The 13,528-nt window shown below is 44.6% G+C and overlaps 1 protein-coding gene across 2 annotated transcripts in view; it reads left to right on the top strand.

Annotated features, from left to right (window-relative positions):
* The window catches only part of LOC115143837 (plexin-B1-like), a 170,072-nt gene that overhangs the window by 35,501 nt on the left and 121,043 nt on the right, over nt 1-13,528 (top strand). For both annotated transcript variants that reach the window (XR_010459700.1, XM_065003961.1), the window contains exon 2: nt 1,532-1,619. The gene's annotated coding sequence lies outside the window, so the exon portion shown is untranslated. The remainder of the gene's footprint in view (nt 1-1,531; nt 1,620-13,528) is intronic.

Below are 13,528 nucleotides of genomic sequence, written 5' to 3'. Positions count from 1 at the left end.
CTCACCTGAGGGAAACGTTGCGCGGCATGACCCGACAGATCCAGAAATAGGAAGTTTCACGAATGAGCCAGGGCTCAGCTGGCGAAAGGCCTCAGGGTTTTAAATGTCGCCATGGCGATGACAAAATGCTAAGACAGCAGATGCTACTACAGTGCAGACCCCGGGCAGAAACATATTGTTTACTTACCACTGCCTTTTTACTGCCTGTAGGGATTTATGGAGATTCTCCAGGTTTGACCAAATGTTGGCACTGTTGACAGGCAGTATTCCTTGACAATGGCTGTCTTTTTTAAAACTCCTTTGCAGAAGTGAATAACATTTCTTACAATCACCTAAGATGCATTGTCAAGGTGCACAATGTGATTTTTAGTCTGGGAATAAGCTTAACTTCCTACTCCAGTCACCTTTTCAGCTCATATCACCTGATTTTACTTAACAAAAGGCACATCTCAATAGGTGGTCCAGGTGTACTCTGACGTGGTGTGTGTGTGTGGCGGGGGGGTTCCTCCTTGTTCTCTATTGGGGGGAGGCCGATGACATCAGTGGGCACCATCAGGCCTCCTTGAATGTCCTACTCCATGAAGTTTGTACTTGTGTCTAAAAAAATAAATACCTATTTTGCTCAAAACATATATTTGTGTGTACGTTACTGTACTTAGACATAGGTACTTTTCCTGTTGAATATCCCATTTAAGCTGGGTCTGGTAAACCACCTTTGAAGTTGTTTCGTCTGGTCGGTCTTTGATCCATTTTTGTTTGGCGTTGCGAAATCAGTTTAATTACTGACATTTACTCTGGACTAATCTGTTTTCTCTGCATGATTTATTTAATGTCTACACTTGTTCCTAACTGGTAATTGACCCGCTTATAACTCTATGTCCAGTAATTATCAGACCATGTCGTGTGGGAGTCTCTTTTAAAAGCACTTCAATGGGCCCCGTTAAGGCATCAGCATGCATGCTTCAGTTCGGCTGGCACTCTTAAAAGACCTTCACTTGAAAAATGAGAAAAAAAGCGTCAATAGTACTGTTTGTCAATGTTTAGATGCCGTAGCCAGTATACACTTCCTCAAAATGGTCAGAATTAATCCAAGATAATTTAAGAAATCTCTTGTCTTTGGAAAATCGTCAAAATGATCTTAGTAGCACCTCTGACAAAGGCTGCCTTGACCTAATCCTGTAGGCCTCACCTGGGCAGCATGAATAATGATGGCGATTGTATGACTCAAGCTAAACAATTCCATAAATTCAGCTCCGGCCAGTCGGAGAAAGATCATTAGCATATAATTGCATAGTAGCAGCCTTCAAGTGATTGCTCTTCTGAGTCTTTTAGCAATATGATCATGTATTTATAATAGGATATTCTGTAGCCTAGTATCAAGTACTTTCACTTAACTAAATGCATTTATTTTTACTTCTGTTTTCTTACATGCTTATCCACTGGTAGTGCAGACCTGTAAAATATTTTCTTTCCATGTTTTCAGCATCATTGTCTTTTGTTGATTTTAATCTCCTCTCTTCTCCTTCTTCAGGTTTGGACTGGTGTACATGGAACAGAAAGTGGAATTCTGGGATGTTTGCAATGTCAGCGAAGGAACAGTAGGACTTGTATTTCTACCGGTAAGAACCCTAAGTCTTCGTCTGTTTCTGATATTGGTGCATGACTGACAGGAAGGAACACTGGGAATAGAACGGTATGCTCACACAATAAAACATGGCCTCCACGACATAGCCATCCACCGTTTCTCCATTTGGTCTTAAAAACGATCTATGTAAGTTCGCTGTCACACGTAGAAAGGAGTGAGCAGACATCCTGCCCAGATCATCCTGAAGACGATTTTGGACATTTATCTAGGTAGATAGTCTTATTTTAAAGAGGGCAGTGCCCATTGTGGCAACAGGAATAATCGTTTTGACTTTCTAGACATTTCCTCTAACTCATCTTAATTATGCAAATAGCTCAGGGCTTGGGATTGGAGTTTTCCACCCTCTGGTGACAAGTCCACTTCCATCGACCGCATCCCAACGCATTCAGCAGCTATTCCAAGTGTCGACGTCTGGTCCCAATTACCTCCCCAAACCAGAGGATTTGGCCGCTTTGAGGACCAAAGGGCCCTCCTACAGTAGCTTTTATCCGTTTGTTTTCATATTTTCCTTTGGTTAGCTTTCCTTTCTCCTCTTCGCCTTTTTTGGCCCAGCCAAGGATTATTTTATTTCTTCCTCCCATGCTGACCTTGGTTATGTAAACTCTCCTCTTGATCCCCCTTTGATTCCACCAAGTCCAAGTTGCCACTTTGCCAGCTAGGAGCACTAGCTCCCACAAAGCCCAGTTTTTCGATTACGTTGTGGAATCGGATCAGGGACTATTTCTTCCCAGGCTGGCCGGGTGGGTGAAGGGGGGGAGGAAGTGGAGGGGTAGGATTGAAGGTGGGGGGTGGGTGCGTACGAGGAAGGAGTGTCGTTGTGTGTGTGTGTGAGCTGTTTACTCCTCCACTAACCTCTCCTCGTGGCCCTTGTGGCAAAGCAACCACCATTGTCACAGCAACCATTGTCACAACAACCATATCCGTTTTATTCCCGTCTTTTTATTTCTGTCCTTACCCCATTATTAAACCTTTTCACACAAAAGCCAAACATTGAGGAAACATTGAGGAAACATTGAGGAAACATTGAGGAAACATTGAGGAAACGTTGGGGAAACGTCGGGGAAACATTGGGGAAACACACCGGCTGTTCAGACCCTTTTCATCAGCACCCTTTGGACTCCCTCTATTCTAAGGCAACAGTTGTCACCGTGTCAGAAACATTTTGTTCTCAGTTTAGTAAACCCTTTTCCGCTATTAGTCTTTCTCGTTACCCGGTTAGACAAATGCTCCGGTAAACGCAGAAAACCTTGAGGAAACTTTAAAGCAGACATTTGTCAGTGGCTCGCTGTCGCAGATTATCACGGAGTAACCTTTTGTCTCCATTAGTTCCCTTACCTCTCAGTATGTTCCCTATGGCTGTAGCAGCCCTCAGCCAAGCCTGTGATTTGAGCTCTGTTTAAACAGTACTTCCTGTGGCCTTGGAGCGTGTGCCTCCTGAGTGTCTTATTATTGTCTACATTTTCACTGGGATTTGTCTGGGAGGGGACTGATTTTATGGTAACTATGTACACACACACACAGTGATTTCTTGAGGGAGTGGTGTTTTGGTTGACTGCTGGGGCCTCCCCACGTCCAGTAGTTCTTCTGGTGCCCTGCCTCAGTGTGTTTCGCCAGCTGCTCATCTCTCTCACACACACCCATATTACAGGGAAATGATCAGACAGGGAAGACAGGAAACCAGCAGCCACACTGCAGGGGAGGTGCCTGCCTGAACATCACACACCTGGTCTAGACACTAATATAACCACAGTGCTATAACAATCCGACCGTGTAATGGTGTCATTCAAAACCCATTGCACAATTTACTTTAGGATTGGTCTTTTAGGAACCATCAGCAACAGTACTTATACTACGAGAGAGAATAGATACGATCAATTATGTTATTAAGGTACAGCAGATGTGGAAATGGGAATGTGTTGTTCTGAACTGTGTCCTGTGATTTGAGGGGTAGGGAAATGAGATGCAAAGTACGGCGGCGCTCAATCTGCTCAGTCTACTCACCATGTATTGTTTCAGTCAGGTCTATTGATTTAAAATGGTATTTTGTGTAACTGGTCTCCATGCTAAGAGCCATGATTGCAGCTTTGTTTCTTGTTTGGCAGTCCTGTTCAACTCCAAACTGACCATGGCAGGCAGTTTTGAAACCAAGCCTAAAGGAACAAATACCAAACCACTTCGGCACTCAGACTTGTGTAAACACACACACACACACACACACACACACTTTCACTGACGTTAGTATTGCTACGACCCTTGCCTTCAGGTCTCTGCAACAAAACCTTGAAGAAATTAGCCTAAATTTTTTTTATTCTGCTTTGCCTTCAGCCATGTCTTTCTGCATGACAATACTCACACCTGAAAGAGTTAATATTCAGCAGTCTCGATCTACATAGTCTCTTTGTAGAGTAAGGTGACTTTCCTTCAGCGACGGAGCAGTATTCATAACAAGCAGGCAGAAGTAATCAAATCATGTCCCTTTTAATCTCCGTCTAACAAACGATGTTCGGCTATAATGCATTTGGCCAAATCTAAGAAAGGGAGGGAGAGGTAACACTCCTTCAGAGGTCGTCCTCCGTTCCCTGTCATCCAATGTCACCTCCATCCATCCCTCTCTTCTTCCTGCTCCGCAGAAACAGTCTGGAATCGTAGTCACCACTTGATTGTTTCTGTGACATTCACATGGCCTACTGTTGATGCTCCAGGGCTGTAGATGAGACCTTTATCAATAATGTTTTGTGTCTAATGCTCCGTTGCTCAAGTACAGAACATTCTACAGCGTATTAGACATGGGAGGGTTAGTGTTTTAAGATTTGGTTCCTCACCTTTGATGCGGTGGACTTAAATATCCTGCACTGTCAAAGAAAGGCTTTGAAATGGTAGAACTGGGTCAATCCCTTGACAGTTTTACAACTGTGTATACGGTTGGGCCAGCCCTGAAACGGCTCGCGTAGAACCATTTCTGTGTTGCCAGTTGTTAAACCATAGTGTCTCAGTTGGTAGAGCAAAGCACTTGCAGCACCAAAGGTTTCGCATTCCTGCTTGGGCCACCTACAGTGCATTCGGAAACTATTCGGACCCCTTTTCCCACATTTTACGTTACAGCCTATTCTAAAATGGATTCAAATTGTTTCCCCCCTCATCAATCTACACACAATACCATATGACAAAACAAAAAACAGTTTTAGACGTTTTTACATATGTATTCAGACCCTTTACTCAGTACTTTTTTGAAGCACCGTGGGCAGCGATTACAGCCTAGTCTTCTTGGGTATGACGCTACAAGCTTGGCACACCTGTATTTGGGGAGTTTCTCTCATTCTTCTCTGCAGATCCTCTCAAGCTTGTCAGATTGGATGGGGAGCATCACTGCACAGCTATTTTCAAGCCTCTCCGGAGATGTTAGATCAGGTTCAAGTCCGGGCTCTGGCTTGGCGACTCGACGACATTCAGACTTGCCCCAAAGCCACTCCTGAGTTGTCTTGGCTGTGTGCTTAGGGTCGTTGTCCTGTTGGAAGGTGAACCTTAACTCTAATCTGAGGTACTGAGCGCACTAGAGCAAGTTTTCATCAAGGATATCTCTGTACTTTGCTCCGTTCATGTTTCCTTCGATCCTGAGTAGCCTCCCAGTCCATGCAGCTGAAAAACATCCCCACAGCATGATGCTGCCACCCTCATGCTTTACCGTAGGGATGGTGCCAGGCTTCCTCCAGATGTGACTGTTGGCATTCAGGCCAAAGAGGTCAATCTCAGTTTGATCAGACCAGAGAATCTTGTTTCTCATGGTCTGAGAGTCATTAGGTGCCTTTTGGAAAACTCCAAGCTGGCTGTAGGATGCCTTTTTACCTAAGAGTGCCTTCCATCTTCCCACTCTACCGTACAGGCCTGATTGGCGGAGTGCTGCAGAGATGGTTGTCCTTCTGGAAGGTTCTCCCGTTTCCACAGAGGAACTATGGAGCTCTGTCAGAGTGACCATCGGGTTCACCTCCCTGACCAAGATACTTCTCCCCCAATTACTCATTTTGGCCAGGCGGCCAGCTCTAGGATGAGTCTTGGTGATTATAAACTTCTTCCATTTTAAAATGATGGAAGCCACTGTGTTCTTGGGGACCTTCAATGCTGTTGAAATGTTTTGGTACCCTTCCCCAGATCTGTGCCTCGACACAATCCTGTCTCAGAGCTCTACAGACAATTCCTTCAATCTCATGGCTTGGTTTTTGCTCCAACATGCACTGTCAACTGTGGGACCTTATTTAGACTGCTGTGTGCCTTACCAAATCATGTCCAATCAGTTGAATTTACCCCAGGTGGACTCCAATCATCTCAAGGATGATCAATGGAAACCAGATGCACCAGAGCTCAATTTGGAGTCTTATAGCAAAGGGTCTGAATACTTATGTAAATAAGGTATTTCAGTTTTTAAAAATTATATTAATTTGCACAAATGTCTGAACCTATTTTCGCTTTGTCATGATGGGGTATTGTGTGAAGGTTTAGGAAAAACCATTTAATACATTTTAGAATAAGGCTGTAACGTAACAAAATGTGGAAAAAGTGAAGGGTCTGAATACTTTCCGAACGCACCGTATAGATGTAAATGTATTCACGCATGGCTAAGTTGCTTTGGATAAAAACTTCTGCTAAATGACATGTATTATGGTATACGCTCACCGGCCCATTTATTTGGTGCACCACCCCGTTCATGAAAATGGATCACTCCTACAGACAGGGAGTCATGTGGCCGTTGCTTGCTATATAAAGCAGGCAGACAGGCATCGAGGCCTGAACGTTAGAATTGTTAAAACTAAGCAACTTTGAGCGTGGCATGATCGTCGGTGACAGGCATCTAGTTACTGTTAGACTGAGCGTGGCATGATCGTCGGTGACAGGCATCTAGTTACTGTTAGACTGAGCGTGGCATGATCGTCGGTGACAGGCATCTAGTTACTGTTAGACTGAGCGTGGCATGATCGTCGGTGACAGGCATCTAGTTACTGTTAGACTGAGCGTGGCATGATCGTCGGTGACAGGCATCTAGTTACTGTTAGACTGAGCGTGGCATGATCGTCGGTGACAGGCATCTAGTTACTGTTAGACTGAGCGTGGCATGATCGTCGGTGACAGGCATCTAGTTACTGTTAGACTGAGCGTGGCATGATCGTCGGTGACAGGCACGGTGAGTCCAGTATCTCAGAAAAGGCTGTCCTCCTGGACTTTTGACACAGGACAGTGTCTAGAGTTTACAGAGACTGGCACGACAAACAAAACATCCAGTCAGCGGCAGTCCTGGGGGCGGAAACAGCTGGTTGATGAAAGGGGTCGAAGCAGTATGGCAAGAATGGTACAAGCTAACAGGCGGACCCCAAACAGACATAGGAGCAGTACAACAGGGGTGTGCAGACCTGCATCTCAGCACAACTCGTCGCTGAAATAGCCAAATCTACTTATTTTGAAGGGGTGTCCACACCTTTTTCTGTGTGTTCATTCACATTGCTCATATTTTGCCCAGATATTCATTTGGAAATGACCTGGACTTCCTAAGAATGAGATATACCAAATATGAAATTCATGGCAGATATTGTGTAGTGTGAAAGCCACTTAACATACAGTACAGTCTCTTGAGAATTTGGATTAATGCATCCAGGGTCCAGTACTGGAACTCTGTAGGACATCTAGTAGTTTAACACTGTATGAGCTATTCAGCTGTTCATTCAGCCATCTCTTTCTGATTTAGCTTCCTACATATGTTCAAATGTTACTCCAAAAATACTTCGATAGGGGTTGGATTGTGCCCTTGGCAGCTCAACTGGGTCACAGCCTGCATTGTGGTTGGTTTTGCTATTCAAATGTATTAATATGGGAAAATGTCCCGACCTTGCAGAACGACCGCTGTGGTTTTGTTCGCCTTGGTTTATTTGTTTGTGGGTTGGTCTTTGTTGTTTTAGGGCTGTGCGGATCTATGAAGACTTTCTAGTCTGTTTTGGTTGAGCTTAAAATATTTATCTGGAATGTTCTCCATGGGAAATTAAATAATGAATGTTAAATGTGTCTTAAAAGAAAACTGTAGCATTTTCTCTATATACAGTAATCAATAATGTATATTTCCCTAAACAATTAGTTAATTTTTTTAGATGTTGCTTCAATATATCCACATCATTTCCCCTACCTCATGATGCCATCTATTTTGTGAATTGCACCAGTCCCTCCTGCAGCAAAGCACCCCCACAACATGATGCTGCCACCCACGTGCTTCACGGTTGGGATGGTGTTCTTCAGCTTGCAAGCCTCCCCCTTTTTCCTCCAAACATAATGATGGTCATTATGGCCAAACAGTTCTATTTTTGTTTCATCAGTCCAGAGGACATTTCTCCAAAAAGTACGATCTTTGTCCCCATGTGCAGTTGCAAACCGTAGTCTGGCTTTTTTATGGCGGTTTTGGAGCAGTGGCTTCTTCCTTGCTGAGCGGCCTTTCAGGTTATGTCGATATAGGACTCGTTTTACTGTGGATATAGATACTTTTGTACCGGTTCCTCCAGCATCTTCACAAGGTCCTTTGCTGTTGTTCTGGGATGAATTTGCACTTTTTGCACCAAAGTACGTTCATCTCTAGGAGACAGAACTCCTTTCTGAGTGGTATGATGGCTGCGTGGTCCCATGGTGTTTATACTTGCATACTATTGTTTGTACAGATGAATGTGGTACCTTCAGGTGTTTGGAAATTGCTCCCAAGGATGAACCAGACTTGTGTAGGTCTTGGCTGATTTCTTTTTATTTTCACATGATGTCAAGCAAAGAGGCACTGAGTTTGAAGGTAGGCCTTGAAATACGTTCACAGGTACACCTCCAATTGACTCAAATGATGTCAATTAGCCCATCAGAAGCTTCTAAAGCCATGACATCAATTTTTGGAATTTTCCAAGCTGTTTAAAGGCACAGTCAACTTAGTGTATGTAAACTTCTGACCCATTGGAATGGTGATGCAGTCAATTATAAGTGAAATAATCTCTGTTAATAACAATAGTAGGTAAAATTACTTGTGTCATTCACAAAGTAGATGTCCTAACCGACTTGCCAAAACTATAGTTTGTAAACAAGAAATGTGTGGAGTGGTTGTAAAACAAGTTTTAATGACTCCAACCTAAGTTTATGTAAACCTTCGACTTCAACTGTAGACGGCCTGATGATATTGGGGCATTTTTCAGTGGTCTTCAGAAAATCTAGATTTATTTAGTCTTTCCCCTCCATCTTGATCCTGACGTTCACCTCTTCTCTCATTACCCAGTCTTTACTTCCTTCCCTCCCCCTCTCCATCCATCCTCACCCCGGAGATCGACGGAGGAGAGTACATGGGGAGAAAGACTGAGGAAGAAGCAGAGACGCAGGAGTGAGGGAGTGAGAGAAAGAGGGGCAAGACTAAGACAATTGTAGACAGTAAAAATACAATGAAAGACAGGGACATAAGGACAAAGCGAGAGACGGTCAGAGAGAACCTAATCAAGAGAAACCAAGCTGTTAAAAGGAGAGCTAGAATGTGCAGAAGATCTATGGTCTCCGGCTGACTGGGGAATCCCCACAGGTACAGCGCTATAGTTATACAAACATGGGCCTGATCAGTAATGGTCTCTGGCTGACTGGGGAATCCCCACAGGTACAACTGTATAGTTAAACAAACATGGGCCTGATCAGTAATGGTCTCCGGCTGACTGGGGAATCCCCACAGGTACAGCGCTATAGTTATACAAACATGGGCCTGATCAGTAATGGTCTCTGGCTGACTGGGGAATCCCCACAGGTACAGCGCTATAGTTATACAAACATGGGCCTGATCAGTAATGGTCTCTGGCTGACTGGGGAATCCCCACAGGTACAGCGCTATAGTTATACAAACATGGGCCTGATGTCTCCGGCTGACTGGGAATCCCCACAGGTACAGCTCTGGTCTCCTAGACTGGGGAATCCCCACAGGTACAGCCCTATAGTTATACAAACATGGGCCTGATCAGTAGACTGGGGAATCCCCAAACAGGTGACAGCCCTATAGTTATACAAACATGGGCCTGATCAGTAATGGTCTCTGGCTGACTGGGGAATCCCCACAGGTACAGCCCTATAGTTATACAAACATGGGCCTGATCAGTAATGGTCTCTGGCTGACTGGGGAATCCCCACAGGTACAGCCCTATAGTTATACAAACATGGGCCTGATCAGTAATGGTCTCCGGCTGACTGTGGAATCCCCACAGGTACAGCCCTATAGTTATACAAACATGGGCCTGATCAGTAATGGTCTCCGGTAGACTGGGGAATCACAGGTACAGCCCTAGTTATACAAACATGGGCCTGGGCCTGATCAGTAATGGTCTCCGGCTGACTGGGGAAACAGGTGGTGGTCTCCGGTAGACTGGGGAATCCCCACAGGTACAGCCCTATAGTTATACAAACATGGGCCTGATCAGTAATGGTCTCCGGCTGACTGTGGAATCCCCACAGGTACAGCCCTATAGTTATACAAACATGGGCCTGATCAGTAATGGTCTCTGGCTGACTGGGGAATCCCCACAGGTACAGGGTTATACAAAATGGGCCCACAGGTACAGGTACAGCTATAGTTATACAAACATGGGCCTGATCAGTAATGGTCTCTGGCTGACTGGGGAATCCCCACAGGTACAGCGCTATAGTTATACAAACATGGGCCTGATCAGTAATGGTCTCTGGCTGACTGGGGAATCCCCACAGGTACAGCGCTATAGTTATACAAACATGGGCCTGATCAGTAATGGTCTCTGGCTGACTGGGGAATCCCCACAGGTACAGCGCTATAGTTATACAAACATGGGCTTGATCAGTAATGGTCTCTGGCTGACTGTGGAATCCCCACAGGTACAGCCCTATAGTTATACAAACATGGGCCTGATCAGTAATGGACGCAGGTCCCCAAGTACTTAGCCTGGACACAAATAAACACACACTCACTCACTCTGCTATGCTCCTGGGGAGTTAATGCAAGTTGACAAATTGGGACATGTCCCCTCTTGCTCCATGCTCTAGCCTCAGACAGGCCTCTCCAATTAGAGAGGGTCGTATGAGGACTTCAAGAAGCCGTGATTAAGTTTTATTAGTTAGATTTACTGTATGTGAAAATGGCCCGTGTGAGTGAGGTGGGTAGCTGTCATAGTGCCATGCCAAGGGTTGTTTCTACCTGATAATAAAGGCAACGGGGATTTGGGGCGGTTGGGTGTGCAGACATTGTTTTGTCATGGCTGGTCAGGAATCTGGACTGTTTTCAGTGTGTTGATACGCTGTTATGAGTACAGTCTTTGATTGTATCTCAAGGACTGCTGAACAAGGCTCTCCTAACGAGGCTGCACCGCGTTGAAGAGATTAATGAAGACACGAGGGAATTGGAGGAGCAGAAGGTGGGCAAAAAAAAGTATGTAATTATCAGTCTCAGCATCTGTTACCGGACTTTCTTTCTTTTTTAACACAAAGATCCAAGGGTCTGCTTTAGGAGAACGTAGCCTCTCTTCATCGTTGTCCAGTGCCAGAATGACTTTTCATAGAACCCTCCTCAAAATCCCTTTGAAAGCTCTGATCAACACATTAATAGTCATTGACTTTCTAAAAAATGGTGTATAGAGAAACCAACAGTCTACTTTAGCATGTTGGTGTGAATGATATGTCCACAGTGGTTACTTTAGCTATGTGGCATGGCCTGGCAGGACAGTGTATAGTTAGATAGCATGTCCAGACAGAGTATAGTTAGATGGCATGTCGAGGCTAGTGTATAGTTGGATGGCATGTCGAGGCTAGTGTATAGTTGGATGGCATGTCGAGGCTAGTGTATAGTTGGATGGCATGTCGAGGCTAGTGTATAGTTGGATGGCATGTCCAGGCTAGTGTATAGTTGGATGGCATGTCCAGGCTAGTGTATAGTTGGATGGCATGTCCAGGCTAGTGTATAGTTGGATGGCATGTCCAGGCTAGTGTATAGTTGGATGGCATGTCCAGCTAGTGTATAGTTGGTGCATCCAGGCTAGTGTATAGTTGGATGGCATGTCCAGGCTAGTGGATGGCATGTCCAGGCTAGTGTATAGTTGGATGGCATGTAGTTGGATGGATGGCATGTCCAGGCTAGTGTATAGTTGGATGGCATGTCCAGGCTAGTGTATAGTTGGATGGCATGTCCAGGCTAGTGTATAGTTGGATGGCATGTCCAGGCTAGTGTATAGTTGGATGGCATGTCCAGGCTAGTGTAGTGTAGTTGGATGGCATGTCCAGGCTAGTGTAGTGTATAGTTGGATGGCATGTCCAGGCTAGTGTAGTGTATAGTTGGATGGCATGTCCAGGCTAGTGTAGTGTATAGTTGGATGGCATGTCCAGGCTAGTGTAGTGTATAGTTGGATGGCATGTCCAGGCTAGTGTAGTGTATAGTTGGATGGCATGTCCAGGCTAGTGTAGTGTATAGTTGGATGGCATGTCCAGGCTAGTGTATATAGGTAGATAGCATGGCATGTCCAGGCTAGTGTAGTGTATATAGGTAGATAGCATGGCATGTCCAGGCTAGTGTAGTATATAGTTAGATAGCATGGCATGTCCAGGCTAGTGTAGTATATAGTTAGATAGCATGGCATGTCCAGGCTAGTGTAGTGTATAGTTGGATGGCATGTCCAGGCTAGTGTAGTGTATAGTTGGATGGCATGTCCAGGCTAGTGTATATAGGTAGATAGCATGGCATGTCCAGGCTAGTGTAGTATATAGTTAGATAGCATGGCATGTCCAGGCTAGTGTATAGTTGGATGGCATGTCCAGGCTAGTGTATATAGGTAGATAGCATGGCATGTCCAGGCTAGTGTAGTGTATAGTTAGATAGCATGGCATGTCCAGGCTAGTGTAGTGTATAGTTAGATAGCATGGCATGTGTATAGTTGATGGCATGGCTAGTGTAGTATATAGTTAGATAGCATGGCATGTCCAGGCTAGTGTAGTATATAGTTAGATAGCATGGCATGTCCAGGCTAGTGTAGTGTATAGTTAGATAGCATGGCATGTCCAGGCTAGTGTAGTATATAGTTAGATAGCATGGCATGTCCAGGCTAGTGTAGTGTATAGTTAGATAGCATGGCATGTCCAGGCTAGTGTATATAGGTAGATAGCATGGCATGTCCAGGTAGTTGGGTGGGTGTGGATCTATGCTCCCTCTAGATCTGTCCATCAGTGTTAACAGAAAAGAGTGTGACAAATCATCTGTGTCTACATGAGGTTATAGTGACCCTGTGGGGACCGAGGTCCATACTGTGTCTGTGTGGGTAGGTTTATATTTGTGTTTGTGTGTGTGCATGTGCGCTCCCCTTTTCTTTAAGCTTCCAACACCCCATCAAACCTCCACACACACAGAGTCCTATTTGTGGTCAGCAGTAGGGGGCTGGGGTGCTGGAGCGGTGTCCATTGTGTTTTAAATAGAGCTGATTGGAACAGAAGGAATAAGAACCCCCCCTCTTCTCATACACTAGAGCTGGGATGATAAACTGAAATTTTCGATACAGACCGAACTGACATTTTTCTGATATCGATAATAATGATTAGTGGCCTAAAGGAATGTGACGTTTGATATGAAGTCTGTTAATATGGGCTATTGCTAACTGGACAATTGATAGCTACAATATTCAAGTAGTAGTTTTAAGGGTGACGTAAAAAAAAACTAACTGGTGCACATTAATGTGATGAATTTATCGTTCAATTTATTGTTATCATGATAATTCAGTCTTCAATTGCTCAGTCTTTCTGTTTTTCTTTCATTTTCTTGGTCTTCCTGTGTCTCTCTCTCTCTCTCTTACTATCCTCTCTCTCTCTCTTACTATCCTCTCTCTCTCTCTTACTATCCTC

Source organism: Oncorhynchus nerka, linkage group LG2 (assembly GCF_034236695.1).
Source record: "Oncorhynchus nerka isolate Pitt River linkage group LG2, Oner_Uvic_2.0, whole genome shotgun sequence".
NCBI lineage: Eukaryota > Metazoa > Chordata > Actinopteri > Salmoniformes > Salmonidae > Oncorhynchus > Oncorhynchus nerka.
Note: the sequence above shows the minus strand (reverse complement) of the source record. Positions and strands in the feature narration are given on the sequence as shown.